Raw genomic sequence first — 27,387 nt, forward strand, 5'->3', positions numbered from 1 at the left:
TTTTTTGTATTTTAAAAAAAAAATTCGAAAATAAAAAGTAAAATTACCTAATCTAAGCAACAAGATGAACCGTCAGTTGTCCAAACTCGAACAATCCCCGGCAACTGCGCCAAAAACTTGGTGCACAAAATTGTGATCATCAACAATGGCACCAAAGACTTGGAGCTCTCAAACGTGAATCACACTTTGTCACAATTCCGCACAACTAACCAGCAAGTGCACTGGGTCGTCCAAGTAATACCTTACGTGAGTAAGGGTCGATCCCACGGAGACTGTCGGCTTGAAGCAAGCTATGGTCATCTTGTAAATCTCAGTCAGGTGGATTCAAATGGTTATGGAGAATTGATAATTAAAAGATGAATAAAACATAAAATAAAGATAGAGATAGAGATACTTATGTAATTCATTGGTAGGAATTTCAGATAAGCATATGAAGATGCTTTGTTCCTCCTGAACCTCTGCTTTCCTATTGCCTTCTTCCAATCATTCATACTCCTTTCCATGGCAAGCTTTATGTTGGGCATCACCGTTGTCAATGGCTACTTCCCGTCCTCTCAGTGAAAATGTTCTACGCACGTTGTCACCGCACGGCTAATCATTTGTCGGTTCTCGATCATGTTGGAATAGGATCCATTGATCCTTTTGCGTCTGTCACACGCCCAACACTCGTGAGTTTGAAGCTCGTCACAATCATCCCTTCCCAGATCCTACTCAGAATACCACAGACAAGGTTTAGACGTTTCGGATCTCAGGAATGGCCGTCAATAATTCTAGCCTATACCACAAAGGTTCTAATCTTAGATTAGAAACCCAAGAGATACACATTCAAGCTTGTTTGCATGTAGAACAGAAGTGGTTGTCAGTCACGCATTCATAGGTGAGAATGGTGATGAGTGTCACATAATCATCACATTCATCATGTTCTTGTGTGCGCATGAATATCTTAGAGAAGAAGTAGGCGTGAATTGAATAGAAAAATAGTAGTACTTTGCATTAATTCATGAAGAACAGCAGAGCTCCACACCTTAATCTATGGTGTGTAGAAACTCCACCGTTGAAAATACAAAAGTGATAATGGTGGTCATTGACTTCGGCTCCAGAGAGGGAACTAGAAGAACCAAGATGAAAATACAATAGTAAAAGGTCCTATTTATAGAGAACTAGTAGCCTAGGATTTACAGAAATAAGTAATTAATGCAGAAATCTTCTTCCGGGCCCACTTGGTGTGTGCTTGGGCTAAGCATTGAAGCTTTCATATATAGAGACTTTTCTTGGAGTTAAACGCCAGCTTTTGTGCCAGTTTGGGCGTTTAACTCCAGCTTTTGTGCCAATTTGGGCCATCAAATCTTGAGCAAAGTATGGACTATTATATATTGCTAGAAAGCCCAGGATGTCTACTTTCCAACGCAATTGAGATCGCGCCAATTAGGCTTCTGTAGCTCCATAAAATTTACTTCGAGTGAAGGGAGGTCAGAATCCAACAGTATTTGCAGTCCTTTTTCAGCCTCTGAATCAGATTTTTACTCAGGTCCCTCAATTTCAGCCAGAAAATAGCTGAAATCACAAAAAAGCATACAAACTCATAGTAAAGTCCAGAAATATGATTTTTAAATAAAAACCAATAAAAACGTAATAAAAACTAACCAAAACATACTAAAAATATACTAAAAACAATGCCAAAAAGCGTATAAATTATCCGCTCATCAACCTCTGCTTTCTTGCTGTCTTCATCGAATCATTCCTACTCCATTCCATGGCAAGCTGTATGTAGGGCATCACCGTTGTCAATGGCTACATCCCATCCTCTCTGTGAAAATGGTCCAATGCGCTGTCACTGCATGGCTAATCATCTGTCGGTTCTCGATCATACTGGAATAGGATTTACTATCCTTTTGCGTCTGTCACTATGCCCAGCACTCGCGAGTTTGAAGCTCGTCACAGCCATCCCTTCCCAAATCCTACTCGGAATACCACAGACAAGGTTTAGACTTTCCGGATCTAAGGAATAGCCGTCCCTGGGTTCTAACTTATACCACGAAGACTCTAATATCTCGGACTCGGTCCCCTGTATTAGATATCTAAGAGATACTCATTCTATCTCATCTTCATGTAGAACGGAAGTAGTTGTCAGGCACGCGTTCATAGGTGAGAATGGTGATGAGCGTTACATAATCATCACATTCATCATGTTCTTGGGTGCGAATGAATATCTTAGAATAGGAATAAGCTTGAATTGAATAGAAAAACAATAGTACTTTGCATTAATTCATGAGGAACAGCAGAGCTCCACACCTTAATCTATGGTGTGTAGAAACTCTACCGTTAAAAATACATAAGTGATAATGGAGTTCATTGGTCTCGGCCCCAGAGGGGAACCGGAGTCACCAAGACTTCGAATACAATAATAAAAAGTCCTATTTATACTAAACTAGTTACTAGGGTTTACAGAAATGAGTAAATGATGCAGAAATCCACTTCTGGGGCCCACTTGGTGTGTTCTTGGGCTGAGCATTGAGCTTTACACATGGAGAGGTCTTTCTTGGAGTTGAACGCCAGTTTATAACCTGTTTCTGGTGTTTAACTCCACTTTGCAACCTGTTTCTGGCGTTTAACTCCAGGATGCAGCATGGAACTGGCGTTGAACGCCAGTTTGCATCATCTAAACTCAGGCAAAGTATGGAACATTATATATTGCTGGAAAGTCCTGGATGTCTATTTTTCAACGCAATTGAGAGCGCGTCATTTGGAGTTTTCTAGCTCCAGCAAATCCACTTTGAGTGCAGGGAGGTCAGAATCCAACAGCATCTGCAGTCCTTCTTCAACCTCTGAATCTGATTTTTGCTCAAGTCCCTCAATTTCAGCCAGAAAATACCTAAAATCACAGAAAAATACACAAACTCATAGTAAAGTCCAGAAATGTGATTTTTACTTAAAAACCAATAAAAATATACTAAAAACTAACTAAATCATACTGAAAACTATGTAAAAATAATGCCAAAAAGCGTATAAATTATCCGCTCATCACAACACCAAACTTAAATTGTTGCTTGTCCCCAAGCAACTGAAAATCAAATAGGATAAAAAGAAGAGAATATATTATAAATTACAAAATATCAATGAAACTTAGCTCCAATAAGATGAGCGGGACTAGTAGCTTTTTGCCTCTTGAATAGTTTTGGCATCTCACTTTATCCATTGGAGTTCAGAATAATTGGCATCTATAAGAACTCAGAGTTCAGATAGTGTTATTGATTCTCCTAGTTCAGTATGTTGATTCTTGAACACAGCTACTTTATGAGTCTTGGCCGTGGCCCTAAGTACTTTGTTTTCCAGTATTACCACCGGATACATAAATGCCACAGACACATAACTGGGTGAACCTTTTCAGATTGTGACTTAGCTTTGCTAAAGTCTCCAATTAGAGGTGTCCAGGCTTCTTAAGCACACTCTTCTTTTGCTTTGGACCTTGACTTTAACCGCTCAGTCTCAAGTTTTCACTTGACACCTTCACGCCACAAGCACATGGTTAGGGACAGCTTGGTTTAGCCGCTTAGGCCAGGATTTTATTTCTTTAGGCCCTCCTATCCACTGATGCTCAAAGCCTTGGATCCTTTTTATTACCCTTGCCTTTTGGTTTTAAGGGCTATTGGCTTTTTGCTCTTGCCTTTTGGTTTAAAGAGCTTTTGGCTTTTTCTGCTTGCTTTTTCTTTCTCTTTCTCTTTTTTTTCGCCATTTTTCTTTTCTTTTTTTTCGCAAGCTTTTGTATTCACTGCTTTTTCTTGCTTCAAGAATCAGTTTTTATGATTTTTCAGATTATCAATAACATTTCTCCTTTTTCATCATTCTTTCAAGAGCCAACATATTTAACATTCATAAACCACAATATCAAAAGACATGCACTGTTCAAGCATTCATTCAGAAAACAAAAAGTATTGTCACCACATCAAAATAATTAAACTAGTTTCACGGATGAATTCGAAACCATGTACTTCTTGTTCTTTTATTTTTAGAACATTTTTTTATTTAAGAGAGGTGATGGATTCATAGGACATTCATAACTTTAAGGCATAGACACTTAGACACTAGTGATCATATAGTGAAGACACAAACATAAATAAAACATAAAGCTCAAAAATCGAAAAACAGTAAAATAAATAGACAAGGAGATTAAGGAATGAGTCCACCTTAGTGAGGATGGCGTCTTCCTCTTCTTGAAGAACCAATGGTGCTTTTGAGCTCCTCTATGTCTCTTCCTTGTCTTTGTTGCTCCTCCCTCATAGCTCTTTGATCTTCTCTAATTTCATGGAGGATGATGGAATGCTCTTGGAGCTCTATCCTTAGTTGCTCCCAATAGTTGTGTGGAGGAAAATGTGTCCCTTGAGGTATCTCAGGGATTTCTTGGTGAAGGAATTCCTCATGCTCTTGTTGAGGTCCATGATCTCTTGATGTGCAGTCAAATGCTCTACTACTGAGCTATGGACCCTTGAGATGAATCTCTCCATCTCTCATGACTCAGAGGTGGAAGCAATTGCCTTCTCTTTCCTCTTTCTTGAGGATTCTCTGGCCTTAGGTGCCATTGATGGTTATGGAAAACAAAAAGCAATGCTTTTTACCATACCAAACTTAAAATATTTGCTCGTCCCCGAGCAAAAGAAGAAAGAGAGAAGGAGAAGAAGAAGAGAAATGGTGGAGAGGGAGAGAGGAGTGTATTCGGCCAAGGGGAAGAAGAGAGGGTTGTGTTGTGTGAAAATGAAGAAGGAATGAGGGGTTTATATAGGAGTGTGGGGAGGGTTAGGGTTTGGCCATTAGGGTTGGGTTTGGGAGGGAAAATAGTTTGAATTTTGAAGGTAGGTGGGGTTTATGGGGAAAAGAAGATGGATGTGAGTGGTGAGGTGGTGATGGAAAAGAGTGATTGAGGTGATTGGTGAAGGGTATTTGGGGAAGAGAGTTATGAAAAGGTGTGAAGAGGAGAGAAGAAAAGGTAGGGATCCTATGGGGTCCACAGATCCTGAGGGGATCTTGTGGAGTCCACAGATCAAGTGGCGTCAAGGACTTAACATCTCTGCTCCAATTAGGCGTGTAAAACGCCCTTGCTGTGCAATCCTGGCATTTAACGCCAGACTGCTGCTTGTTTCTGGCGTTTAACGTCAGGCAGATGCTTGTTTCTGGCATTAAACGCCAGCTTGGTGCTTGTTTCTGGCGTTAAACGCCAGACAGATGCTTATTTCTAGCGTTTAACGCCATACTGCTGTTCCTCCAGGGTGTGCTATTTTTCATTCTATTTTTCATTCTATTTTTTATTTTTCAGTAATTTTTGTGACTTCACATGATCATCAACCTAAAGAAAACATAAAATAACAATAGAAAATAAATAAATATAATTAGATAACATTGGGTTGCCTCCCAACAAGCGCTTCTTTAATGTCAATAGCTTGACAATGAGCTCTCATGGAGCCTCACAGATGTGCAGAGTATTGTTGGGACCTCCCAACACCAAACTTAGAGTTTGAATGTGGGGGTTCAACACCAAACCTAGAGTTTGGTTGTGGCCTCCCAACACCAAACTTAGAGTTTGACTGTGGGGGCTTTGGTTGAATCTGCAGTGAGAGAAGCTTTTCATGCTTCCTCTCCATGGTTACAGACGGAGATCCTTGAGTTTTAAACACAAGGTTGTCCTCATTCAGTTGAAGGACCAACTCTCCTCTGTCCACATCAATCACAGCTCTTGCTGTGGCTAGGAAGGGTCTTTCAAGGATGATGGATTCATCCTCATCCTTCCCAGTGTCTAAGATTATAAAATCAGCAGGGATGTAAAGGCCTTCAACCTTTACTAACACGTCCTCTACTTGTCCATAAGCCTATTTTCTTGAGATGTCTGCCATCTCTAATGAGATTCTGGCAGCTTGCACCTCAAGGATTCCTAGTTTCTCCATTACAGAGAGTGGCATTAAGTTTATTCCTGACCCTAGGTCACACAGAGCCTTCTCAAAGGTCAATGTGCATATGTTACAGGGAATTAGGAATTTACCAGGATCCTGTTTCTTTTGAGGTAATTTCTGCCTATCCAATGCATTCAATTCATTGGTGAGCAAGGGAGGTTCATCTTCCCAAGGCTCATTACCAAATAATTTGGCATTCAGCTTTATGATTGCACCAAAGTACTTAGCAACTTGCTCTTCAGTAATGTCTTCATTCTCTTTAGAAGAAGAATACTCATCAAAGCTCATGAAGGGCAGAAGGAGGTTCAATGGAATCTCTATGGTCTCTAGATGAGCCTCAGATTCCTTTGGTTCATCAAAGAGAAACTCCTTATTGGTCACTGAACGTCCCAGGAGGTCTTCCTCACTGGAATTCACGTCCTTCTCCTCCTCTTTGGGTTCGGCCATACCAAGTAAGGTAATGGCCTTGCACTCTCTTTTTGGATTCTCTTCTGTATTGCTTGGGAGAGTACTAGGAGGAGTTTCAATGACTCTTTTACTCTGCTGGCCCACTTGTGCCTCCAAATTTCTAATGGAGGACCTTGTTTCATTTTTGAAACTCACAGTGGCCTGAGATATATCAGAGACTATATTTGCTAAGCTAGATGGGTTCTGCTCAGAATTCTCTGTCTGTTGCTGAGTGGATGATGGAAAAGGTTTGCTATTGCTAAACCTGTTTCTTCCACCATTATTAAAGCCTTGTTGAGGCTTTTGTTGATTCTTCCATGAGGAATTATAGGTGTTTCCATAGGGTTCACCCATGTAATTCACCTCTGCTATTGCAGGGTTCTCAGGATCATAAGCTTCTTCTACAGAAGATGCCTCTATAGTACTGTTGGATGATTCCTTCAATCCATTCAGACTCTGAGAAATCATACTGACTTGCTGAGCCAATATGGCATTCAGAGCATCAATCTCAAGAACTCCCTTTCTCTGAGGCGTCCCATTACTCACAGGATTCCTTTCAGAAGTGTACATGAACTGGTTATTTGCAACCATGTCAATGAGTTCCTGAGCTTCTGCAGGCGTTTTCTTTAGGTGAATAGATCCACCTGCAGAATGGTCCAGTGACATCTTTGATAGCTCAGACAGACCATCATAGAATATATCCAGGATGGTCCATTCTAAAAGCATGTCAGAAGGACACTTTTTGGTCAGTTCCTTGTATCTCTCCCAAGCTTCATAGAGGGATTCACCTTCTTTCTGTTTGAAGGTTTGAACATCCACTCTAAGCTTGCTTAGCTTTTGAGGAGGAAACAACTTGGCTAAGAAAGCCGTGACCAGCTTATCCCAAGAGTTCAGGCTATCTTTAGGTTGAGAGTCCAACCATATTCTAGCTCTGTTTCTTACAGTAAATGGGAAAAGCATAAGCCTGTAGACCTCGGGATTAACCCTATTGGTCTTAACAGTATCACAGATCTGCAAGAATTCAGTTAAAAACTGAAAGGGATCTTCTGATGGAAGTCCATGAAACTTGCAGTTCTGTTGCATCAGAGAAACTAATTGAGGTTTAAGCTCAAAAATGTTTGCTCCAATGGTAGGGATTGAGATGCTTCTTCCATGTAAATTGGAATTTGGTGCAGTAAAGTCACCAATCATCTTTCTTGCATTGTTATTATTTTCGGCCATGTCTCCTTCTTTTTCGAAAATTTTAGTCAGATTTTCTCCAGAGAGTTGTGCTTTAGCTTCCCTTAGCTTCCTCTTCAGAGTCCTTTCAGGTTCAGGATCAGCTTCAACAAGAATGTTCTTATCCTTGTTCCTACTCATATGAAAAAGAAGAAAACAGAAAAGAAAATATAGAATCCTCTATGTCACAGTATAGAGATTCCTTTATGTGAGTAGAAGAAGAAAAGAAGTTTGAACATAGAAAAAAGGAGTGGGTTCGAATTTTTAAGAAAGAGAAGTGTTAGTAGATAAATAAATAATTAGAAAGAGATGAGGGGGAGAGAATTTCGAAAATTAAATAAATTAAAATAAAAGTATTTTTTATTTTTAATATAAAATTAAAGTTAAAATTCGAAAATAAAAAAGAAAAATGAAATTACATTAAATTAAAGTTTAAAACAATTAGTTAATTAAAAAGGAATTTTGAAAAAGAGGAAGGTGATTTTCGAAAATTAGAGAGAGAATTAGTTAGGTAGTTTTGAAAAAGATATGATTGAAATAGTAAACTTTTAAAATCAAACAAAAAGTCAAGTAGTTAATTGAAAAATATTTGAAAATCAATTTTTGAAAAGATAAGAAGTTAGAAAAGATTTGAAATTGATTTTGAAAAAGATGTGATTGAAACTTATTTTGAAAAAAAAATTTAAAAAGATTTGATTTTGAAAATTAAAGTTGATTACTTGACTAACAAGAAACAAAAAGATATGATTTTAAAATTTAAAGATTGAATCTTTCTTACTAGGCAAGTAACAACTTAAAAAAATTTTGAATTAAAACATTAAATGTTGTGAGATTTTCGAAAATATGAACTAAGAATGAAAAAAAGATTTTGAAAATCAATTTTAAAAAAAAAAGAAATTTCGAAAATTATGTAAAAATAAATGAAAAAGATTTGATTTTTGAAAAAGATTTGGAAAAGATAGAATTTTTAAATTGAAAATTTGACTTGACTCATAAGAAATAACTAGATTTTTAAAACTTTTTGACTAAATCAAATCAAATTTTCGAAAATTTATGAGAGAAAAAGAGAAAGATATTTTTTTTTATTTTTGAATTTTAATGATGAGAGAGAAAAACAATAAAAAGACTTAATGCATGAAAATTTTTGGATCAAAACAAATGATGCATGCAAGAATACTATGAATGTCAAGATGAACACCAAGAATACTTTGAAGATCAAGATGAACATCAAGACTTAATTTTTGAAAATTTTTAAGAAAAGAAAAATATGCAAGACACCAAACTTAGAAATTTTTAATGTTGAGACACTAACAAATTGAAAATGCATATGAGAAACAAGAAAAGACACAAAACAAGAAAATATAAAGATCAAACAAGATTTGTCAAGAACAACTTGAAGTTCATGAAGAACACATGCATGAGTTTTCAAAAAATGCACAAATTTTAAAAACATGCAATTGACACCAAACTTAAAATTTGACTCAAGACTCAAACAAGAAACATCAAATTTTTTTGGTTTTTATGATTTTATTAATTAAATTTTTTTTCGAAAATAAGAATAATAAAAACAAAAAGCTTAAAATTAAAATAAAATTACCTAATCTGAGCAACAACAAGAACCGTCAGTTGTCCAAACTCGAACAATCCCCGGCAATGGCGCCAAAAACTTGGTATGCGAAATTGCGATCATCAACAATGGCGCCAAAGACTTGGTGCTCTCAAACGTGAATCACACTTTGTCACAACTTTGCACAACTAACCAGCAAGTGCACTGGGTCGTCCAAGTAATAAACCTTACGTGAGTAAGGGTCGATCCCACGGAGATTATCGGCCTGAAGCAAGCTATGGTCACCTTGTAAATCTTAGTCAGGCGGATTCAAATGCTTTTGGAGAATTGATAATTAAAACATAATTAAAATATAAACTAGGATAGAGATACTTATGTAATTCATTAGTGAGAATTTCAGATAAGCGTATAGAGATGCTTTCGTTCCTCCTAAACCTCTGCTTTCCTACTGTCTTCATCCAATCATTCCTACTCCCTTCCATGGCAAGCTGTATGTAGGGCATCACCGTTGTCAATGGCTACATCCCATCATCTCTGTGAAAATGGTCCAATGAGCTGTCACTGCATGGCTAATCATCTGTCGGTTCTCGATCATACTAGAATAGGATTTACTATCCTTTTGCGTCTGTCACTACGCCCAGCACTCGCGAGTTTGAAGCTCGTCACAGCCATCCCTTCCCGGATCCTACTCGGAATACCACAGACAAGGTTTAGACTTTCCAGATCTCAGGAATGGCCGTCCCTGGGTTCTAACTTATACCACGAAGACTCTAATATCTCAGACTCGGTCCCCTGTATTAGATATCTAGGAGATACTCATTCTATCTCATCTTCATGTAGAACGGAAGTGGTTGTCAGGCACGCATTCATAGGTGAGAATTGTGATGAGCGTCACATAATCATCACATTTATCATGTTCTTGGGTGCGAATGAATATCTTAGAATAGGAATAAGCTTGAATTGAATAGAAAAACAATAGTACTTTGCATTAATTCATGAGTAACAGCAGAGCTCCACACCTTAATCTATGGTGTGTAGAAACTCTACCATTGAAAATATATAAGTGATAATGGAGTTCATTGGTCTCGGCCCCACCAGAGTCACCAAGACTTCGAATACAATAATAAAAAGTCCTATTTATACTAAACTAGTTACTAGGGTTTACAGAAATGTGTAAATGATGTAGAAATCCACTTCTGGAGCCCACTTGGTGTGTGCTTGGACTGAGCATTGAGCTTTACACGTGGAGTGGTCTTTCTTGGAGTTGAACGCCAGTTTATAACCTATTTCTGGCATTTAACTCCACTTTGCAACCTGTTTCTGGCGTTTAACTCTAGAATGCAGCATGGAACTGGCGTTGAACGCCAGTTTGCGTCGTCTAAACTCGGGCAAAGTATGGACTATTATATATTTCTGGAAAGCCCTGGACTACTTTCCAACGCAATTGAGAGCGCGCCATTTGGAGTTATGTAGCTCCAGAAAATCCACTTTGAGTGTAGGGAGGTCAGAATCCAACAACATCTGCAGTCCTTCTTCAACCTGTGAATCTAATTTTTGCTCAAGTCCCTCAATTTCAGCCAGAAAATACCTGAAATCACAGAAAAATATACAAACTCATAGTAAAGTCCAGAAATGTGATTTTTATTTAAAAACCAATAAAAATATACTAAAAACTAACTAAATCATACTGAAAACTATGTAAAAACAATGCCAAAAAGTGTATAAATTATCCGCTCATCAGTACATCTATCCTCCAAGTACACATGTGAACATATGGGGTGAAAATTGTATGTAGCTCATGAATCCTACCAAATTGAACATCACTAAGGAGTGCATATAACTTGCTCGATGAACGCTTGTGAAAGCCGGGAACAAGGAATTGAGCATCGAATCCTCACCGGAAATGTATCCGCTCTATTCGCTCAAGTGTATAGGTGATGCCAGGGCATTTTAGCTAATTTCACTGACCTTTTCTTTATTATTTTTAGGGTAGTTTCATGCATTTTCTAAGAAAATAAGCTCTTTTTGGGTAGATATTCACTTACATCTTGATTTAAGCATACATTGTGCACTTTACATGATTTCATGAGGATTTTGCATGAATTTAATGACAAATTGGATGTTGAATTTCCCATGACTTGGATTAGAACTTTGATGCACTTTATTGCTTGATTTCAGGACAAAAGAAGCAAGGAAGAACCACGTTAGCAGCCACGTTAATCTAACTAACGTGACCTCTAACGTGGAATGGGAGCTAACTTGCAAAGTTAATGAGAAAAGTAATCGCCAATAACGCCCTCGAAGCCATCATAGCCCACGTTAAGAGTCACGTTAACTTAGTTAACGTGAACTCTAACGTGGAAGAAGACAATAAGGCCAACGTTAGTGACACTCCCCTTTGTCACTAACGTTGGACCAAGCTCATAATTGGCCACGTTAGTTGCCACGTTAACTTAGTTAACGTGGCTTCTAACGTTAAGAAGCAAAAGGGAAGCCAACGTTAGTGACATTCACCTTTGTCACTAACGTTGGCCAAGCTTCCATAAGCCACGTTAACTCCCACGTTAACTTAGTTAACGTGGAGAGAGCAATTGGTCGCCAACGTTAGTGACACTTACCTTTGTCACTAACGTTGGGGTGAACCACCAAGAGCCACCATGAGCAACGTTAACTCCCACGTTAACTTAGTTAACGTGGAAGCTAACGTGGATAAAGAGGTAATGAGCCAACGTTAGTAACACTCACCTTTGTCACTAACGTTGGAGATGGCTAGCATGACTACGTTAGAAGCCACGTTAACTTAGTTAACGTGGACTCTAACGTGAGAAAGAGGGGCACATTGGAACGTTAGTGACAAAGGTAAGTATCACTAACGTTCTCGAAGGATTGGCAAGCTTACGTTAAGAGCCACGTTAACTAAGTTAACGTGGACTCTAACGTAGGGAAGAGGGAGGCTTATCAACGTTATTGGGAAAGGTAAGTCCCAATAACGTGTGCGAAGGACCAAGAGGCAACGTTAGTGGCAACGTTTGTGCCACTAACGTTGAGGTTAATGTGGCTCATACTTGGGTGAGCAACGTTAGTGAAAAAGGTGATTGTCACTAACGTTCTCGAACCCACACTTTCACTTAACGTTAACACCACTAACGTCCTGAGCTAAAAGTCCCTGCCTACTTCACACTTTCTCTCTGCAAGCAAAGCTAAGCCCAATGATGAAGATAACTGCTTCAAACTCAGGATCCAAAGGCGCATACCCAAGACTTGAAGAGCCAACTAGAAGATCAGAAGAGTATTATATATAGGAGTAGCTTTGAATTAGTTGAGGGAGCTGAAAACTTTAGGGAGCCTTTGGCCTAGAATTACTCTCTATATTTTACTTTCTTTGCACTTCTAGTTTACTTTCAGCATGTATTCTCCATCTTTGTTTTCATTTTCCAGAGCTATGAACAACTAAACCCCTTTCATTGGGTTAGGGAGCTCTGTTGTAATTTGATGGATCAATTTTAGTTTTCATTCTCCTTCTTCTATCTTTTCTCTTGATTTTACTAGAAGGCTTTCGATCTTCATCCAATTGGGTAGTTATCTTGGAAAATAAGCTATTCATACTTGGATCTCTTCTGAACCTTGAAAGAGGAATGAAGGAATCCTGCTAGAAATGCTTTTTCATGCTGGACCAAATTGGGTGTGGATGGATATGTGACTATAATCCTTCCAACACTTGATTTGGGAAATACATGTGGTATAATCAGTGACCATACTTCATCTCTTCTCATGAGCAATTGACCAAGGAATTGGCTATTGATCAAGATTTGAGAGATTGAATTACAAGGAATTGTAATTCGATCACTTAAGATTGCCAAGGAGATCAATGAATGCATTGATTGAGGAAGAGATGAAAATGAACTTGATCCGGAGAATGCAACATCTCCTGAGCCCAATGAACTCCCCATTTCTGATCTTACCCGTTCTCTTTAATTTCTGCCATTTACTTTTATGAGTAATTGCCCCATCCCCATTTAAGATTCTGCAATTTACTTTTCGCCATTTACATTCAGCTCTTTATTTCCAGCATTTACTGTTTTACTATTTACTTTCCCGCCATTTAATTTTCTGTAATTCCCAACTCAAATTCTGGTTCGCTCAACTAGAACATTCCTTTAATTAAAGTTGCTTGATCAATCAATCTCTGTGGGATTCGACCCCACTCTATTGTGAGTTTTTACTTGACGACGAATTCGGTACACTTACCGAAAGGAAATTTGTTGCGAGACAAGTTTTTCGCGTATCAAGTTTATGGCGCCGTTGCCGGGGAAGAAGAGGAATACTTTGAACCAAACATGGAAGAAAACATAGAAAACCATCATGAAGAAGATGCTCACAACCATGGCAGAGAAGGTCGAGCAAATCATGCTGGGGAGGAGAGAAGAGTTTTAGGCTCTTGCATCAATCCAAACCCAGGAAACTGTGGAAGTAGCATTCAAAAGCCGACCATCCATGCCAATAATTTTGAACTAAAACTGCAGCTCATCACCCTTATTCAGAATAACTGTTCGTTCGGAGGAGGAGTCCAAGAAGACCCCAATCAACATCTAACCACCTTCCTGAGGATATGTGACATGGTGAAGTCTAATGGTGTTCATCCTGACGCCTATAGACTGCTCTTATTTCCATTCTCACTCAAGGATAAGGTAGCCAAGTGGCTGGAGTCTTTTCTGAAGGAGAGTTTGACAACTTAGGAAGATATGGTGAACAAATTTTTAGCCAGATTCTATCCTCCCCAAAGAATCAACAGGCTGAGAGCTGAGGTCCAAACTTTCAGGCAACAAGATGGTGAGACTCTATATGAAGCATGGGAGAGGTTTAAGGACCTGACAAGGAGGTGTCCACCAGATATGTTCAATGAATGGGTGCAGCTACACATTTTCTATGAAGGCCTTTCTTATGAATCAAAGAAAGCAGTAGACCACTCATCCGGGGAATCTCTGAACAAGAAGAAGATCATTGAGGAGGCCATAGATGTCATTAAAACTGTAGCAGAAAATGACTATTTCTATGCTTCTGAAAGAGGGAACACTAGAAGAGTGATGGAGCTATACAATGTAGATACTCTGCTGGCCCAAAATAAGCTCATTACCAAGCAGCTGGCTGACCTCACCAAGAAGATGGAGAGGAACCAAGTAGCAGCAATCACCACTTCATCAGCAACCCAAGAAGGAGTGAATAAAGAAGCAGAGGGTAGTCAGGAGCAAGCCAACTACATTGGGAATTCACCTAGGCAAAACCATGATCTATACTCCAATACCTATAACCCTGGTTGGAGGAATCACCCAAACTTTGGGTGGGGGAATCAACAAGATCAAGGCCAAGATCAGAGACGTCACAACCCTAACAACAATGCAGCTCACCAACAATTCACACAGAGAACATATCCACACCACCATAACAACACCTCTCCACATCCATATCAAAACCAAAATAACATTTCTCATCCCTCCACCTCTAATCCCAATCCACCATCATTTGATGACAGACTCTCAAGGATTGAGAATCTACTTGAAGGCATAGGCAAAGAGATTCAAGACAGTAAAGCGTTCCGAGAAGAAGTGATGTCCAATATGCAGAATCAGGATGCTGCCATCAAGAAACTTAAGACACAAATTGGCTACCTTTTCAATCAAATTCCCAGCCACAACCTTCGCAGCAATACTAACTCAACCCAAAGGGAGGAGTGTCAGGCTATCACCCTTCGGAGTGGGAAGGAACTGAAGGAAACCCTCAGAAACCACAAAAAAGGACTCAAATGAAAAGGAAGAAGAGCAGGATGGAGCTCGAGTTCCCACTTTGAGTTCACAAAAAGGGGAATGAGTGCTAAAGCCAGACGTCCCAAGAGTCCCATACCCTAAGCAATTGAAGAAAAAGGGGGATGATAACCAGTTTTTGAGATTTTTGGAAATCTTCAAGAAACTGCAAATCACCATACCTTTTGCTGAAGCAATAGAACAAATGCCACTCTACGCCAAGTTCTTAAAGGAGCTCATGACCAAGAAGAGAAGCTGGAAGAACAACGAAACTGTGATACTAACCGAAGAATGTAGTGCTATCATTCAGCACAAACTGCCCCAGAAATTGAAGGATTCCGGGAGTTTTCAGATCCCTTGTATCATAGGGAAAATTACAGTGGAGAAGGCTCTTTGTGACTTAGGAGCCAGCATCAATTTGATGTCAGTAGCTATGATGAGGAAGATGAAGATCGAGGAGGCTAAACCAACAAAAATGGCCTTACAGTTGGCAGACCGATCGTTCAAGTTCCCTCATGGCATAGTAGAGGATTTGCTGGTGAAAGTGGGAGACTTCATATTCCCGGCAGATTTTGTAGTGCTGGACATGCAGGAGGAAGCCAAGACCTCTATTATCCTGGGAAGGCCGTTTTTGGCCACTGCTGGAGCTGTCATTGATGTCCAAAAGGGTGATCTCATCCTGAGATTACACAATGAAAAGATGACATTCAATGTGTTCAAGGCCATTTGTTACCCACAAGAACAATTGGGGGAATGTATGAGGTTGGACTCACTTGAAGAGGAAATGCAGGAGAGTTTTGAAGAAGAAGAGCCCGAAAGGTTAATAGAGGAGGAGTCTACAACAAGTGAAGAGGTTGCAACAACAGAGATTGGCATACAAGGTGCACCAAAGGAAGAGGATGAAAAGATAGAGGCACCCAAACTTGAGCTCAAAGCACTGCCACCCACTCTCAAATATGCATACTTAGGAGAAAACGAAAGTTACCCAGTGATCATAAGCTCGTGCCTCAGCCAAGATCAAGAGGATGAACTACTCAAAGTATTGCGAAAGCACAAAGATGCCATTGGATGGACTCTTGCTAACCTGAAAGGAATAAGTTCAGCCATATGCATGCATAAGATACTACTGGAAGATAATGCCAAACCATCCATTCAATCCCAAAGGAGGCTGAACCCAATCATGAAGGAAGTGGTACAAAAAGAAGTTATGAAGTTATGGTAGGGAGGTGTAATCTACCCGATCTCAGACAGCCCCTGGGTCAGCCCCGTGCATGTCGTTCCCAAAAAGGGAGGAATCATTGTAGTTCACAATGAGAAGAACGAACTAATTCCTACGAGGACCGTCACAGGATGGCGGATGTGCATAGACTATCAGAAACTCAATGAGGCTACACGAAAGGACCATTTTCCCTCCCATTTATGGATCAGATGTTGGAAAGACTCGCAGGACACGCATATTACTGTTTTCTTGATGGTTATTCAGGATATAACCAAATAGTGGTTGATCCCAGAGACCAAGAGAAAACTTCATTTACTTGTCCATATAGAGTGTTTGCCTACAGGCGCATGCCATTTGGGCTATGCAATGCACCTGCGACTTTCCAACGCTGCATGCTTTCTATCTTCTCAGATATGATAGAGAAATTCATTGAAGTTTTTATGGATGATTTCTCGGTATTCGGAGATTCCTTTACTAGCTGCCTGAGTCACCTTGCCTTAGTATTGAAAAGGTGCCAAGAGACCAATCTGGTCTTGAACTGGGAGAAATGTCACTTTATGGTGACAGGAGGAATAGTCCTTGGCCATAAGGTTTCTAACCAAGGCATTGAAGTGGACAGGGTTAAAGTGGAACTTATTGAAAAACTACCTCCACCCAGTGATGTCAAGGTAATTAGAAGTTTTTTAGGGCATGCTGGCTTTTACAGAAGGTTTATTAAAGATTTTTCAAAAATAGCTAAGCCCTTGAGCAATCTCCTTATATCAGATACACCATTTATCTTCGATGAAACATGTATGTTAGCATTCGAGCATTTGAAAGAAAGATTGTCATCTGTCCCTATCATTTCCCCACCTGATTGGAACTTACCCTTTGAATTGATGTGTGATGCATCTGATTTTGCAGTTGGGGCAGTGTTAGGGCAGAGGAAAGATAACTTAGTACAGGTGATATAATATGCTAGCAAAGTCCTCAATGATGCTCAAAGAAATTATACCACTACTGAAAAGGAGTTGCTAGCCATAGTTTTTGCATTTGACAAGTTCAGATCATACCTCATTGGTGCTAAAGTGATTGTTTTCACAGATCACACAGCACTTAAATACTTATTTGCCAAGCAAGAATCAAAACCAAGACTAATAAGATGGATCTTATTGTTGTAGGAATTCAATATTGAAATCAGAGACAAGAAAGGAGTAGAGAACAAGGTAGCAGATCACCTATCCAGAATCCCACATGAGGAAAGTAGAACACATGATACAAGTGTGAACGAGCTCTTCCCTGATGAGCAGCTGATGACAGTTCACAAAGCACCATGGTTCGCAGACATTGCCAACTTCAAGGCAACTGGGAGCTTACCTCCAGAGATCAATAAACATCAAAAAAGGAAGCTCATGAATGATGCAAAATACTTTGTCTGGGATGAGCCATATCTCTTCAAGAAGTGTTCAGATGGAATCCTTAGAAGATGTGTTTTGGAAGAAGAAGGACGAGAGGTCCTATGGAATTGCCACAGCTCATGCTATGGAGGACACTTTGGAGGGGATAGAACTGCAGCAAAGGTGTTACAAAGCGAATTCTTTTGGCCCGCCCTTTTCAAGAATGCCAAAGAACTAGTAAAGAGCTATAATGAATGCCAAAGATCTGGAAACTTGCCCCAAAGAAATGAGATGCCACAAAATTTCATCTTGGAATTGGAACTGTTTGATGTGTGGGGAATCGATTTCATGGGACCATTCCCAACCTCATATTCAAACAAGTACATCTTGGTAGCAGTGGATTACGTTTTCAAGTGGGTAGAGGCTAGTGCAACCCCAACAAATGATAACAAGGTGGTCATGAACTTCCTCAAAAAGAATATCTTTGGCCGGTTTGGAGTCCCACGAGCACTCATCAGTGACGGAGAGAGCCATTTTTGTAACAGACCACTAGAAGCTCTTCTCCTTCGATATGGGGTAAAACACAAGGTGGCCACGCCTTACCATCCCCAAACAAGTGGGCAAACGGAGATATCCAACAGAGAGCTAAAGAGGATTCTGGAAAAGACTGTGAGTGCATCAAGAAAGGATTGGTCAAAGAAGCTGGATGATGCTCTTTGGGCATACAGAACAGCATTCAAAACTACACTTGGAATGTCCCCATATCAACTGGTGTATGGGAAAGCTTGTCATTTACCACTAGAGCTGGAACACAAAGCTCTCTAGGCTCTCAAGATACTAAATTTTGATAGCATTGCTGCTGGTGCAAAGAGGATCCTGCAACTGCAAGAGATGGAGGAATTTAGATCTCAAGCCTATGAAAATGCCAAGATTTATAAAGAAAAGGTGAAGAGAAGACATGACCTGCATCTGGCACCAAGGAGTTTTGAAAAGGGGCAACAAGTACTCCTTTACAACTCCAAATTGAGACTGTTCCCTGGCAAACTCAAGTCAAGGTGGTCAGGACCCTTCCTTGTCACAAAGGTCTCCCCATACGGGCACATAGAAATCATGGACGACGGTTCAGAGAGGACGTTCACTGTGAACGGACAAAGACTCAAACATTATATGGGCAACATAGGGGAAAACCCCAGAGTAAAGTATCATCTCAATTAATTGAGGAATCGTCGAGCTACCGACGATAAAAGAGTGCTCTGTTGGGAGGCAACCCAACCTCAGGTAGTTTCCTTTTCATCTTTATTTCAATAAAGGTCACAAGTTGTTTCCCATGTATTGCGAGGAGCTAAGTTTGGTGTTTCACACCAAAACAATCCAAGAGTGAAAGTGTAATTCTAAGTTTGGTGTTCCACCGAAGATATTAGTTAGAATCACACTACACTCCAATGGCAAAATGCTAGCTCCAACTAATCAGGGGAACCACTTAGCAGTAGTTTAGTCTTTAGTTAATAGTTGCTTAGTTAATAACAACGTATGAGGCTCTCTGCAAGTATGCAATCTGTTGTACTAGGCAAGGAACTAAGTTTGGTGTTCACACACCAAATTAAGTTCAGAAATTCACAAGCATACATGCAAGCTAACTATTTCTCAAGTGCTTTGGGAACAAGCAACTTCCAATAACTTTGCAGGAGCCTTCTGAGGAAATGGTGCACCATCATCCAAGGAAGTGAAGGAGCAAAAACTATGGATGATGACAACAAGGGGACAGCTAGAAACCATCACGCAAAGGTCGTATTGTTACTTAATTCCATATACTTGAAATGCTAAAAAATTGGAAGTCCCAAGGTGCCCTTGATTAATAGTTACTCATTAGTTTAAATCATTAGAATTTAATGTTTGTTTTTATTGCTTTTGTCATATGTGTGCTGTCCACGATACCTGCTGCATCTTCTCCTTACTTATTTGTATGCTTGTCCTTTTGAATCAAATGAGAAGAGAATGAGTGTTTTATAAAAGACCAGAGTGGAGTTCATACTATGGAGTAAGTTCCTAAGTTTATTTAGCTAAGTTGGTTCAACCACAAGGTGGAAAGACAACTATCTGTCATGAATACTATGCTTTGAACATACCCATGAGACTAGCTAAATAACAAGATCCTAATAAGAAAAAGGAAAAGAACAATCAAAGTTGAAGAATAAAAGAAAAATAGCAAGAAAAGAGGCTAGGCACCAAGGGTTTGAGTCTTGAGGGATGTGTCTGTGGTGTTCCTGTACGAAGGATCTGCTTGGATTACTAAGCTCTCAGGGTGCTTTATCACTTGGTAACTTGGGTTAACTAACCCGGGATTATCAGCTGAAAGTCCACTATCAAGAGCAATCTTGCTACAGAACATTTAGTAACCTAAAGAGGTGCTGGACACCAAGGCCTCAAGGAAAGAAAATAAACAAACCATGTGCCTGTGGTGTGTATGTATGGGGGAGAGACTTGAGGAAGTAAGTCCTTAGGGGTGCTTCAACACCTAGCACCTTGAACCAACTGGTTCGGGAGTGTTGGCTGAAAGCTTATTTTAAAGAGTTGCCCCCTTACAGAGCACTTAGCCTAAGAACACAAATAAGCCCTGAAATGACAACAAAAGGATCAATGAATAAAAGTCTCATGGGATGCAATCATAGTGAGTATTCTAGGACATGATAAAGGTCTGAAGGCCAGTGAAGGAATGAACCTAAGTTGCTATGCATGAAACCACCATAAAACCAGAAACATGACTTCCACAAGAATGACTCATTTCACTTGGCATTCCATTCATCATTCTCTTGTTCCAGTACTTGCTTAGGGACAAGCAAGATTTAAGTTTGGTGTTGTGATGCCAGGGCATTTTGGCCAGTTTCACTGACCTTTTCTTTACTGTTTTTAGGGTAGTTTCATGCATTTTCTTAGAAAATAAGCTCTTTTTGGGTAGATATTCACTTACATCTTGATTTAAGCATACATTGTGCACTTTACATGATTTTATGAGGATTTTGCATGAATTTAATGACAAATTGGATGTTGCATTTCCCATGACTTGGATTAGAACTTTGATGCACTTTATTGCTTGATTTCAGGACAAAAGAAAAAGGAAGAACCACGTTAGCAGCCACGTTAATCTAACTAACGTGACCTCTAACGTGGAATGGAAGCTAACTTGTAAAGTTAATGAGAAAAGTAATCGCCAATAATGCCCTCGAAGCCATCATAGTCCATGTTAAGAGTCACGTTAACTTAGTTAACGTGAACTCTAACGTGGAAGAAGACAATAAGGCCAACATTGGTGACACTCCCCTTTGTCACTAACGTTGGACCAAGCTCATAATTGGCCACGTTAGTTGCCATATTAACTTAGTTAACGTGGCTTCTAACGTTAAGAAGCAAAAGGGAAGCCAACGTTAGTGACATTCACCTTTGTCACTAACGTTGGCCAAGCTTCCATAAGCCACGTTAACTTAGTTAACGTGGAAGCTAACGTGGAGAGAGCAATTGGTCGCCAACATTAGTGACACTTACCTTTGTCACTAACGTTGGGGTGAACCACCAAGAGCCACCATGAGCAACGTTAACTCCCACGTTAACTTAGTTAACATGGAAGCTAACGTGGATAAAGAGGTAATGAGCCAACGTTAGTGACACTCACCTTTGTCACTAATGTTGGAGATGGCTAGCATGACTACGTTAGAAGCCACGTTAACTTAGTTAACGTGGACTCTAACGTGAGAAAGAGGGGCACATTGGAACGTTAGTGACAAAGGTAAGTGTCACTAACGTTCTCGAAGGATTGGCAAGCTTACGTTAAGAGCCACGTTAACTAAGTTAACGTGGACTCTAACGTAGGGAAGAGGGAGGCTTATCAACGTTATTGGGAAAGGTAAGTCCCAATAACGTGTGCGAAGGACCAAGAGGCAACGTTAGTGGCAACGTTTGTGCCACTAACGTTGAGGTTAACGTGGCTCATACTTGGGTGAGCAACGTTAGTGAAAAATGTGATTGTCACTAACGTTCTCGAACCCACACTTTCACTTAACGTTAACACCACTAACATCCTGAGCTAAAAGTCCCTGTCTACTTCACACTTTCTCTCTGCAAGCAAAGCTAAGCCCAATGATGAAGATAACTGCTTCAAACTCAGGATCCAAAGGCGCATACCCAAGACTTGAAGAGCCAACTAGAAGATCAGAAGAGTAGTATATATAGGAGTAGCTTTGAATTAGTTGAGGGAGCTGGAAACTTTAGGGAGCCTTTGGCCTAGAATTACTCTCTGTATTTTACTTTCTCTGCACTTCTAGTTTACTTTCAGCATGTATTCTCCATCTTTGTTTTCATTTTCCAGAGCTATGAACAACCAAACCCCTTTCATTGGGTTAGGGAGCTCTGTTGTAATTTGATGGATCAATTTTAGTTTTCATTCTCCTTCTTCTATCTTTTCTCTTGATTTTACTAGAAGGCTTTCGATCTTCATCCAATTGGGTAGTTATCTTGGAAAATAAGCTATTCATACTTGGATCTCTTCTGAACCTTGAAAGAGGAATGAAGGGATCATGCTAGAAATGCTTTCTCATGCTGGACCAAATTAGGTGTGGATGGATATGTGACTATAATCCTTCCAACACTTGATTTGGGAAATGCATGTGGTATAATCAGTGACCATACTTCATCTCTTCTCATGAGCAATTGACCAAGGAATTGGCTATTGATCAAGATTTGAGAGATTGAATTACAAGGAATTGTAATTCGATCACTTAAGATTGCCAAGGAGATCAATGAATGCATTGATTGAGGAAGAGATGAAAATGAACTTGATCCAGAGAATGCAACATCTCCTAAGCCCAATGAACTCCCCATTTCTGATCTTACCCATTCTCTTTAATTTCTGCCATTTACTTTTATGAGCAATTTCCCCATCCCCATTTAAGATTCTGCAATTTACTTTTCGCCATTTACATTCAGCTCTTTATTTCCAGCATTTACTGTTTCACTATTTACTTTCCCGCCATTTAATTTTCTGCAATTCCCAACTCAAATTCTGGTTCGCTCAACTAGAACATTCCTTTAATTAAAGTTGCTTAATCAATCAATCTCTATGGGATTCGACCTCACTCTATTGTGAGTTTTTACTTGACGACGAATTCGGTACACTTGCCGAAAGGAAATTTGTTGCGAGACAAGTTTTCCGCGTATCAATAGGGTTCGTCACTCAATCATCTCCTAATCATGCTTTCCAAGATTTGTCTTTCATCTAACAATCAACAATTACTTAATGCATGCTTACAAGTATCATGAGGTCTTATTCATGGGTTGTAATGGGGCTAGGGTAAAGGTAAAGATGTATATGGCCAAGTGAGCTTAAAATTTGAGTCCTTGATTAACCTAGGATCCCACTAGACACATAGAAAAACCTATACAACTATAATACATTACCTAGCTACCCTTAAGTTTTACTTTTTGCACACTCATGCACTCTTTTCAATTCGCATCCCATATGTATTATTTTTGTTACTTTGTCTTGGGGTTTCTTGGTCCCTTTTTATTGCTTTGTTTTTTTTTATGATCCCTTTTTTTTGGGGCCTTGTGCAGAAAGTTTCAATGCATATAGTTCAATCATTCAATACATGAGTATGTTTCCAAATCCTAGAATTTCAATTACACTACAATTATATACCTATATATCTACCTAAATTTCCCAAGTATACCCTCCTAATTGAATGATTCACATCCTAACTTACCTAAGTTAATCAAGGATCCAAATTTAGGGACATCCGTGGTTTTTCGCTTAGGATTGTTGATGTGCTCTATTTAAGAACAAAAAAGGGTTTATCATGGGCTCAAAATTGGTTAGCAATGGTAGATAAAAGGGTTAAGGCCATTTGGTTAAAGTGACTATTGAAATGATGGCCTCAATCATGTAAATGCATTCATACACAAAGTAATGGACATATAGAATCAGACAAAGCAAGGATCACAATCATAGAGAGAGAGATATGCACACAAGAATGGGAAATAATGGTTAGAAGATGTAACCATGCAATAGGCTCAAAACTCACACGCTTGTGTTCTTAGCTCAATCACTATGTTCCAAAATACATTCTTAAGGCATGTTTACTGCAAAAAAATTTTTAAAATTTGGTAGGGTACCCCAAAACACAGTTTCTTGGGGAAGAAGTTATTGTTTTGACCAAGCAACTCTATAGAAACTAACTATCATACAAGGAGTATTTACAAGAAAAACTAACTACACATGCAATGTACTAACTATCAAGCAAAAGATAAATTCATGGGTATTGAAAGGAAGAGATTGTTACCCATGGAGATCGGTCGGATGACCTCCCCACACTTAGAAATTAGCACGGTCCTCTGTGCTATGAACAATGCGCAAAGGACGGTCGAGACCGAAATCTTCACTATCCCTTTCATCAAAGCTCCCGTCACTTGGGTTTGAGGTGGATGTGAATATTTCGGGTTCCTCCATGCTAGGGGTAACACAACCCAGAAGCTTCTTGATGTAAGTGTATCGGCGGTAGTTGCGCCGCTCATATCTATCAAGCTTCCGGTGTAGATCTTCTATCCTTTGATGTGTCGATCTCAGTGGTGGTGATGATGAGCTAGAAGGAAAAAGAAGTGGCGGGGCCATGTCGAGGCTTGGTTTGTTCATGGGAAGGTGTAGGTATTTTCCGCTTGGGACCACATCGCCCTTAGCCGGAACTATAATCTTCTTGTCCTTGGCTTCCCAAGAAACACCCGCAACAGCAACTAAGTCAGACACCAATGTTGGAAATGGCAAATTACTCCAAGCGTGGACTTGACTTATCGCTTGCTTGACAAGAAACGGAATGTTCACCGGCCTCTCCGTGAGAACACACCAAATAAGCAAGGCGAGATCCGCCGTGAAGGATGATTTGTGGGTGCTAGGTAGCACATAGTGGGATAGAATCTGGTCCCAAGCTCTAGCTTCTATAGTGAGGGAGCGAGCGTCAATGGACTTAGGCCTCATCCGGAGTCGACCTTGGGTCCAAAATGTCTCCGGCTCAACAATGACTCGGAGGATTGAGTCCCAATCAAATCCAAACTTCTCACGCTGACGTAAGATTTCTTGGTAGCCATCCATGTCACTTGGCACCGGTAGGACATTAAGTACTTGATGAATAGCCTCTTCTGAAACTGAGACTTGCTTCCGGCGCATGTATACCGAATGAAGAGATGGAAGATGGTAGTTAGTGTAGAATTCTTCCACCCAAGAGAGGTTGATTTCCCTTGGTTTCTTCAAAAGAAACTCCTATCCTCGCTGTTCAATATGGTAGGATATAAGGAGCAACCTTGTCCGGCGGAGTGAGTAGATGCTCAGGATGATAGTTCCTCACAGCTATGGAGGGGAACATGAGTTCACAGAAGCGGTTGGGGAACCTTGAAGAATCTTTCACCGGTTTGCCCTTTTCATTCTCATCAATAGGAGCGGGTGTCTTCCCTTTCTTAGATAGGGGTTTGGCTCCTAATGAAGAGTGTGCCTTAGAGTTTGACCTTTGGGGTGCCCTTTTTGCGTCCGGTTTCCTTGAAGCTATCTCCTTGCCTTTCTTGGTGGCCATCCTAAAAAGGAAGGGAAGGAAGGAAAACATTAAACCCAAGAATCAATTTAACAAGAACATGTAAGTGAATTGTAGTGCCCAAGGTGATTGTGAAAGCAAGGGTCATAACACTTAGCATGGGATGCAAGAGGAAGTAAAGCATGCAATGGTATGAGAAGAGTAATCTCAAGCATCCATAATAAAGAGCAAGTCATGTTCAATTAGTATCTAATTGGCAAGTATACACTTTAAGCAAGCAAAGTAGACTCAATGCATTTAAGAGAGGGCAAGTGAATGAGGAGGGAGCACCAATTTGAAAGTATATGACTAAAATGAACCGAAATGGCATGTGTGCATTTCCTCGAACACTTAGCGTGCAATAATCAAGCAATGAGCAATTATGAGATACTCAACCAATTTGAAGCCCAAAATAAAATATCAATCATTACATAACATCACCTACTTACAAAGTTAATGGGAAACCAACAAGAAGATCTATCAAAACAATGCAAAGTTCAAGTTCAACATCCATGGAAAAACTAGAAAAAGGGAAAAGTAAGCCAGCAAAAAGCAAATAGTATAATGATGTACTAAAAGAGAAAACAAGTAAATTAACAAGAAGAATTTACTAGAAGAAGAAACAAGGCAAAGAAAGTAATAGATGGGAGATGGAGGAAGTAGAACCTTGAGAAGGGTAGAAGAACAAGGTTGAAATTTCTTTTGTGAAGATGAGAAAGAAAAAGAGGAGGTGTAGTGTCACCGGAAGAGGTGGTTGTCACCGGTGAGTGGCCGGAGATAGTGGTGGTGGATTATGGAAGAGAAAGAAGGGAAGAGAGGTGATGGAGGGAGAAGAAGAAAGAAATAAGAAAAGAGATGAAAAAGGGGGATGGAATGGGGTGCGCAGCTTTAAAACTAATTCGCGCAACCGACGCGCGCGCGCAGTGCGCTGGCGCGTTGGTGAGAGTTGGGCAAGGGACGCGAACGCGTCAATGGCGCTAACGCGTGAGGTTAGTTGTGCCCCTGGCACAGAACTGGCACAAAGTTGGCATGAGTCTCTGGATTTTGTACCAGAGAGTTCAGGTTGCATCATCGGTGCGCGCGCGCACAGTGCGCTTGCGCGTCGATGGCTGAAATACAAGGGGCGCGCAGGCGGCAAGCACGCGGACGCGTGGGTGCCTGGCACGAGATTGGCATGAAGTGGGCATGACTCTCGGGTTTTTGGCCCAAGAGTAGGAAGTGCACCACTGGCGCGCGCACGCGCACAGTGCGCTGGCGCGTCGGTGCCTATTTTCAATTTTTTTTGTTTTCTTTATCTTTTTTCACATCCTATCTATATGAACATCCTATCTATCCAACAAAATCAACAAAGCTAGCATTCCTATGCAATCTATCAATCATCAAGAAATCACAAAATTCACAAGAATTTAAGGATACAAATAAGATGGTATACACAAGGAAGATCTTACCACGGTGGGGTGCCTCCCACCAAGCACTTTTCTTTTACGTCCTTAAGTTGGACGGTCCTCTGCTTAAGCTTCTTCTCTCCTTGGTGCATCCTCCAATAGGAACACCTCTAGCTCTTTTGGGAGCTTGTAGCCATGGTACTTCTTCACTCTATGTCCATTCACTTTGAAGGTTGCTTCACTCTTTGGAATCAAACAACTCCACCACTCCATAGGGCTTTATCTCTTTCACCTTGAAAGGTCCTTCCCATCTAGAACGGAGTTTGTCAGGCATGAATCGAAGCCTTGAGTTGTAGAGGAGAACCTCATCACCTTCTTGAAAGTCCTTCTTCCAGATGTGATGATCATGGAATGCTTTAGTCTTTTCTTTGTAGATCCGGGCATTTTCATATGACTTGTTCCTCAAACACTCAAGCTCCTCTAGTTGTAACTTCCTGGCTTCACCCGCCTTGGCTGAATCCATGTTGCACTGCTTTACTGCCCAATAGGCTCGATGCTCAATCTCCACCGGAAGGTGGCATGCCTTACCATAGACAATCCAGAAGGGGCTCATTCCTATCGGAGTCTTGTAGGCCGTTCTATACGCCCATAGTGCATCTCCTAACCGGAGACTCCAATCCTTGCTTTGTGGATTGACCACTTTCTCCAAAATCCTCTTAATTTTTCGGTTGGACACTTCTGCTTGTCCATTTGTTTTCGGATGATAAGCAGTAGCAACTTTATGCGACACTCCATAGTGCTTGAGCAATGCCTCTACCTTCCTGTTACAAAAGT

The 27,387-nt window shown here is 40.2% G+C and overlaps 2 non-coding genes across 2 annotated transcripts; one reads left to right on the forward strand and one right to left on the reverse strand.

Annotated features, from left to right (window-relative positions):
• The first annotated feature begins 7,106 nt into the window (after positions 1–7,106).
• Positions 7,107–7,214, forward strand: LOC112774549 (small nucleolar RNA R71). Its single transcript, XR_003189033.1, has one exon. It is a non-coding gene; the product is annotated as a small nucleolar RNA R71 (small nucleolar RNA).
• A 6,747-nt stretch (positions 7,215–13,961) lies between these two features.
• Positions 13,962–14,068, reverse strand: LOC112774215 (small nucleolar RNA R71). The gene has a single exon (XR_003188714.1). It is a non-coding gene; the product is annotated as a small nucleolar RNA R71 (small nucleolar RNA).
• Positions 14,069–27,387: the final 13,319 nt, after the last annotated feature.

The sequence above is a fragment of the Arachis hypogaea genome, chromosome 18 (assembly GCF_003086295.3).
Source record: "Arachis hypogaea cultivar Tifrunner chromosome 18, arahy.Tifrunner.gnm2.J5K5, whole genome shotgun sequence".
Taxonomy (NCBI): domain Eukaryota; kingdom Viridiplantae; phylum Streptophyta; class Magnoliopsida; order Fabales; family Fabaceae; genus Arachis; species Arachis hypogaea.